The sequence below is a fragment of the Ochotona princeps genome, chromosome 2 (genome assembly GCF_030435755.1).
Source record: "Ochotona princeps isolate mOchPri1 chromosome 2, mOchPri1.hap1, whole genome shotgun sequence".
Taxonomy (NCBI): Eukaryota; Metazoa; Chordata; class Mammalia; order Lagomorpha; family Ochotonidae; genus Ochotona; species Ochotona princeps.
Genome location: NC_080833.1, coordinates 163,349,556 through 163,357,049, shown reverse-complemented (window position 1 = coordinate 163,357,049; position 7,494 = coordinate 163,349,556). Strand labels below are relative to the sequence as shown.

Genomic DNA, 7,494 nt, shown 5'->3' with positions numbered 1-7,494 from the left:
TTGGGAAATCAGCTATACAGAGGAGGAGAGAGTGAGGAAGATCTTCATCTGCTTATTCACTCCCCAAGTGGCCACAATGGCCAGAGCTGAGCCAGTCCAAAGCCAGGTGCCAGGAGCTTCTTCTGGGTATCTCATGTGAATGGAGGGTCCCAAGGCTTTGGGCTGTCCTCCACTGCAGTGGGATGGGAAGCAGGGCCACCAGATACGAACTGGCGCCCATGTGGCATCCCGGTGTGTGCAAGGTGAGGACTTAAACCATTAGGCTCCCACGCCAGGCTCAAAAATCACTATGATCTTAAAAATCACATATATAACAAATAGATGAAATGTCTTCCCTTTACATAGATAAAAGAGAAAAATATGAATTCCTGATGGAGCTCTTGAAAAAGAACCTGCTCAGAGAATTCTGCCCGGAACACTAGGACACAAACTCTGTGCAGTGTACCTGCTATATGAGAGCACAGAGGGGAAGAAGGACAGAAACACGGTTTGAGTTCTGTGCTCCTGCTAGTTGGCTGGGCAGGCTTAGGCAATCCACTGGTCTCCCCAGGCCTTATTTGTCAAATGAGAAGATTATAGAGGATGCAAGTTCATCGTAAGTTCTGAAATTTACAGTGTACCATGACTCTCCAACGAGGTGTTGATGTGAGCACTGGAGAAATCAAACCAATGTAGATTTGTCACAAGTCTCTGGGCTGCTCTTACTTGTCTTTCATGTTTGAGAAGATGTATATACTCAGAACCAGATGTGTTGCAATAATTGATAATGGTCTCCCATCCTTAGTAAGTAATAAACTTTAAGTTTGGAAAAGTCGGAAATGGAAATGTTCAAGAGTCTTGGAAATTTCAATTGCTTCTACTGAGAAAAAAATGTCCTTCTAAGGAGGTAGCTTTTAATTACATGCTTCGCAAACAATAAGTAGCTATTGTATGACAGGCTCTGTTCCACACATCTGTGATTCCTCATGCATGTTTGTTTATGTGTGGAGTGGAGTGAAAAAACTATTTTCCCATTCCCATGGAATTTGTATTTTAGTGTATCTGTGTGGATATAGATAACAAACAATAAGATTGGTATATAATCAAAGTATATAATGCGTATCTGGAGAAGGAAGGATGTGGACAGAGCAAGCACCCAGTGCTGAGGAAGCAAGGGTCTAGTTGTAGAATCAGAAGGACCCCCGTAATGGTGCAGTGATGTGAATAAGTAGGAGTATTGCGTGTGGGGGGAGAGTCTGGCTGTACAAAAAGGCCCATGAGCCAATTTAGAGCAACTCCGTAACCCTCAGCTGCATAATCTGGCCTCGGATTTATTTTCTTCAGAGAAATCCTCCTATGAGACTCCCAGCCTGGCACAGGATAGCCAGTTAACACCTGCAAATCAGAATACCCTTCCCTAGCAATAAAGCACACAGGCCTTGCATTTGTAACAGCTTCCCCTGTAATTTATGTATTCTATGGTGAATTTAAATGCTGACTCTATCATTATCTGAGTTTATTACCATTGCCATTTGCATGTTTGATTGAGGGGGAGGGTAGGCAGGAAACCTCTGGACAGATTCCAACTTGGAAGCCTGCGGTCTCTCCTTGCCCTCACCCCACCAACCCTGCCAATTCTCCATGTCCATAAAAGCCTAAGCCAAGGGCAGTGGTTCGTAAAGCTGGGGAATAGGTAAACGTCCACCTCCTCACTGTGGTCCTCTTCCTGTGTGTCTGTCAGTGTCCCTGACCACCCAGGACCCAGGGCATCACAGTGATCTTGCCTTCCTTACCACTTCGAGGAACCATCTATCGGTTCTAAGCCAGAAAATGATAAATTTGCTCATATGAATGTAAACCCGAGAGTTCCCCCTTATGGGGTATGATTCTGCTTCTTCGCAAAAGATATGGGGTCACTAGGGGAGGATTATTTGCATCCTGGAGTCTTGAAAGTTCTTGACAAATAGTGGGAGACCACTTATTTAGAGTCAGTTTTCATCCTAGTTGCTTACTTATCCTTAGCCCTGCTCAACGGACTTTCCCTATATCATCCTTCTGTACATGAGTCCACTGCCTTTTTTTTTTCTGGAATGAGGGACTGGGAAATCTATAGATATCTATAGATAGTAAAATATAAAATAAAATATTTATTTGTGCCTCTGGATTGCTCTTGGGAGCCAGGAGCAGCACAGGTTTCAAAGGAAGGCTGATAGGAGTTGTTGTCCAAAGGCTAGCAACCTGGTTTACCTCACCAGAGTGTGTTTTCCACGTTGCTTGCATTTTGAAATCGTGTGCACAGGTGTCCTTGTTTGATTCAATTCCAACTCTCATAATGATTTATAGTCTCACCTGATCGGACCCAGCACACATTGCTGCCTGCCCTTGTGTGCCGAGCTGTAGCCTGAGAAGGGAGAAGCCAGGCATTTTAAGGATTCAGAGTGAACAGCATGGCTGTCTTTCCCTTGGCCCCACATTCTTACTCTTGGAGACTTTAATGCAGTCAACAATGGGCCTAATCTGCATTTCTTTGAAAAGAGGCATTGTTAGCCTACAGAGAATATTAAACTGAATGGAAATATGGCAATTTTCAGAGAATTCCTTGGAAAAGCTAAAATGAGTGATAAGCCATTTTGTGAAACATTTGTGATCTTGTGTTCTGCTATCATCGCCACCTCTAAGATCACTACCATCATTAGTGTAAGTTAATTCAGTCCCCATCAGTTATTGGTTATTTATTATTTTGTCAGCTACTCTGACTTTTTTTGAGAATAGAATTTAAACCCAATTCAACCACCTTAAGAAGGTCACTGTTGCCACAACTTTAAGATAAATCTGACTGAGGTTTTGAAAGATTTAGAAACTTAGCAAGGCTGAAGCCAAAAAAAATGGCCAAAGGTTTGTATAATCAAATAGGAATAAACAGTTAAAATGTGTATGTGCATGTAAAGATAGACCTATGGGTGATAAATTTACCTTTACCAAGATTCTGCATGACTTCTTGTTGAGCACAGCACCATACCTGTTACAAGACTTGGGAAGGACGCCAAATATACGTGGAGGAAAGCAGAGGTCATCATAATATCAACCCAGAAGTAGGACTTCAGATCTTCACAGAATACTGGTGTTGGAGTCTCCCATAACAGTACTACACAGTCGAGCACTGCATGACAGAGCTCAAAGAGACAGAACAAGACAAGCTCTAGGCTTGTGTGATGTCTGGTACATCTGTCCGGCCTCCAGCAGCTAACACGAGGGCACCTGGTTTATGTACACCCTTCCAGCTCTTTCTTATGGAGTCTGAAATCCTGAAAGCTGGGTGCCACCTGAGGACTGTTGACATACATGAGTCATAGAATGAAGGAGCATAGAGTGAGCTTGGATGAGACAGGTAATTCCACAGAAAGTGAAAAGCCTTATGCAGGCCACGAGAGCTCTGCATCTCTTGAAAAACAAGTGCCCAGACCTGAGACGCATTCTCACACAGCTGACTACATAGAGAGCCTGCCTCGCTCAGCTTATGCTTGCAGAGCGAGAATTCTGTCACTTGTTAACTACTAAGGGACACCTCTAAGACTCGCATAAGCCATCTTCATCATTCCGGGCTGATCTCTCTTTTGGTTGAGCTCTTTTCTGATTTGTGTCCCAATGGTATTTGATTGATTTCCAGGTGTTGTCGACGAACAAAGCATGTAGAAATCTCTATGGGTGAGTCTAAGTGCCACCTACTCTGAGAAGCTTGCCTTTCCCCAGGGCACATTTCTGCTTCACCTGGATCTGCGGTACATGTTGCTTCCAGCTGCATTAGCAATACTGTTCATAGGGCAGAAGTCGTGGCTCACATAAAGCTGCTGCCTGAGACAGCCACACTCTACACTGGGGTGCTTGAGTGTAGTCTTACATTCACTGTTTCTGATCCAGTTCGCTTTCAATGCACCTGGAGGTAGCAACGGATTGTTCCAGTCACCCACGTGGGAGACCCAGATGGAATCAGGCTTCTGACTTCAGCCTGGCACACTCCTGGCTGCTGTGGCCATTTCAGGAGTGAATTTATAGATGGAAGCTCTCTTTCTGTATCTGCCTCTTTGTCATTCTCCCTAGCAAATAAATAGATAAATCTTTAAAAAATAATATGGGGTGGGGATGATGGGAGGAGATAATAGGGAGGAAGGGAGGGTAGGGAGAGGGAGGAATCCCTAAACCTACGAACCTGTACCATGCAAAATAACCTGAAAAATAATACTGTTAATACTTCTAATAGGGTGAGCTATGTGTTGCCTGAGTACCCCTTATTGGCCTTTGTTTTAAGCTTTTAATTTTTACTGACCCACTCAATCCTTCTGCTTACATAAAAAGATGGATACTAATACTGTTCACATTGATAGGTGAAGAAGTGCAGGGCAGGGACAGTCATCTGTCTGTTTGGTGACAGCCGGGATTAATGCACCTGCTGCTGGTATCTAGCCTGAATCAGCGTCCTCTCTCTGTAGTCAGCTTTACCTATTTCCTAATTAGCTTTATCTATTTCCTAATTAGGCTGCAACCTCAGAGCCAGGCTGTTGATCTTGTATATGTCTTTTTCTTCAGCTCTGGACATATTGCCTGGTACATAGCAGACACTCAGGAATTATTTAGAGAGGAAATAAGTGGAACAGGTGATCACTAAGGGAATTATTGAACATAGAAAACCACCTCTCTGTATCTCTTCACTTTAAGGCTAATTGCTGCCTGGATCCTTTGTCTCCATATAAAGAGAATGTGAGAGAGGCAGGGAGGTTTCATAGAATAAGTTGAATGGGTTGGTTTGGACCTTCTTTCTCTGCTTTCAGAACAGGAAGGTTTTCGCCTATTCTCTTTGTTTCTGTAAACCTCCCCCTGTTGGGTCCACTTGTGCTGAGTTTTTATCATGTTTCCTTTGCCCTTTCTGGTGATGTACATGGACACCATGGCACCTGCTACTGTTTATCACAATAGTCTCCCATGTATGTCTGCACCCTTTCCCTGCTGTCCTGATTGTGAGCTGCCTTAGACAACTTGGATCCAGTGTCTAGTACAGACCTGGTCCACCATCGGCTCACAAGCCTTGCTTCTTAAATAAGAGGATGTTTCAACATTGCTAGACCTGTGCTCAAGGAGGGAAAGGAAAAGAGAGGAATGAAGTCATCGTTCAACATTTGAAAGAGGAGACTCGAGGAAACAGGAATTCTTCAGAACTTGTTTCGCTTACTCTTCCTTTTCTCCTTCCTTCCAGCTTTTGTCGTCTGACAACTGGTGTGCACAAGTTCTGCCCTTTTGATTTGTTAAGAGGAAGCAAAGGAGGTTGAGTTGGGTGGCTGATAGTGAGTTAGAGGAAACATGAAACAATAAAGATGATTTGATTTATGTGTGATGACGGCAACCACCTGGCCATGCAGCAGTTATCACACCCTGGAAGTTATTAAAGAGCACCTCTGTCATGGGCACCCTAGCAGTCACGGATTTATGGAACACTGAATCACAGCATGTGATGTTGATATTTCACTCACAGTATCTCCCGTGGATGTCTGGGTGGCCTGTCTCTCAGCCCCATCTCTTTGAATCCTCATTCATAGGACCTGGAGCCTCCTGCTCAACCCCAAGAATGTTTTGATTCTAGAATACACGTGGTAGTGGATAATATCGCCTACTTGTACGTGGGTTCATCCTGTGTCTCTTCCAACCCCTGTGGCTATAGTCCCTTTGCTTTCCAGGTACAAGGTCTTCTGATCCAAGAACTTCTAGGATGTTTCTGGCCACAAATAGATCCCTTTGCTAGACCTCTGAGTTCAGTCTACTTTTATGGCAAAACACTTGGTCATTGGATTTCATGTTGAGGCCTGGGTCCTGGAACCTGAGTCCTCATGGTCCTTGACCTGTTTTCTGCCTTTCCTTTGAACCCCCTCGCGAAAAGGTCTCAATTCTACCATTAGGAAATTTCAAGTTTCTTTATTCTGGCCTCTGTACTTAAAGCCAGTAAGTTATTCATGGAAGCCTTTGGATTAAAGGCATATTTCTGTCTAATGATTGGATGATACTAGAAGCAATTTACCATAATTATGACCAATTATTATGGGTTATGTCAGAAAAAATCACAGATTGAAGTTTTTTAAAGATTTATTTAATTTTAATTTTTATTGGAAAGTCAGATACACAGAGATGAAGAGACAGAGAGAAAGTTCCTCTGTCCATTGATTCACTCCCCAAGTGGCTGCAATGGCTGCAGCTGCATGGATATCAAGCCAGGACCCTGGAGCCTGCTCTGGGTCCCCCATGCAGGTACAGGGTCCCAAGGCTTTGGACCATCCTTGACTGTTCTCTCAGGTTACAAGCAGGGAGATGGCTGGGATGCTGGGCTGCCAGGATTAGAACTGGTGCCCATAAGGAATCCCGGCAAATGCAAGGTGAGGGTTTTACCCACCTCTTCTTCCATCCCCCTGGATTTGTTGTTGTTTTGCACTCTTAGCACCTGCCAATAAACATTGTCTACACTGAAAAAAAAAACAAAAAAAAGCACAAAACATTTTATTTACAAAATATATAATGAATACTATACATCTGGCCCCATCACCCTAAAGCGCTTGTGAAGATTAACCTGTATGGGCCTGGTTGGCTCCTAGCTCCTTTTCCACCCCAGGAGGAGGTACCCTTGAGTGCTTGCAGGTGGGTGTGGGGTTTCAGCTGTGGGACTGGTGGGAGGAGGGATGGACCCCAAGGTCCTGAAGGGCTGGGTTGGGGGGGTCAGGTCTTGACATCCAGCAAGGGTGTCTGCTGGTGTCGGTAGCCGCTCTGCCAGCCATGGATCACCTTAGGGTCTCCCACATCCTAGAGCAGCTCCTGCTCAGCCTCGTGTAGCTCCTCTGCTGGGTTGTAGTTACACATGCGGAGCAGGTGGTGGTGAAGCCAATCCACCCATTTCCTCTTCTGGACATGCCTGAACACTGCCACCTCCACCCCGACCAGGGTGATGAGGAAGAAGGGACCCAGCACATAGCTCACCAAGGAGTCACTGCTGGCCTGGGGAGCACTGGGCGCTGTGGTGTTCCTCATGGCATCGGCAGGTCAAGGGCCCGGTGGTCAGCATGGGCAGTGATGCCTTGGGCAGCAGCGCCTCTGGGCTCCCTCCCACTGTGGCAGCCCTAGATCGTAGTTTTAAATTTAAAACCTGAGTAGGAAATATAATAATCTAGAGCCAATCACGTCAGTGTTTCCTTTGAAGATAACATTTTTGAAGAACTAAGAACTTCAGCATTTTGATCCCTTGAAGCTGCCAAGTGGTAACACAGGCAAGAAGAGACGACACAAGAGAAGCGGCAGTTTAGTCACTTACCCAGAAATGCAGAGTTAGGTGCTGTTAATGAGCTACTACAGCACACTTGACATTTTACAAAGTGACTTACACGTGTGGGCATGCGCACACACACATACACACACATACACACACGTGCTAAGACTGCATGCCAAACAGAATGAGGGCAGAATGGGGACTCTTCATCAGGGCTA

At 44.9% G+C, this 7,494-nt stretch overlaps 1 pseudogene; it reads right to left on the bottom strand.

Moving 5' to 3' along the window:
• Positions 1-6,511: 6,511 nt before the first annotated feature.
• Positions 6,512-7,125, bottom strand: LOC101524200 (small integral membrane protein 29-like; annotated as a pseudogene).
• Positions 7,126-7,494: the final 369 nt, after the last annotated feature.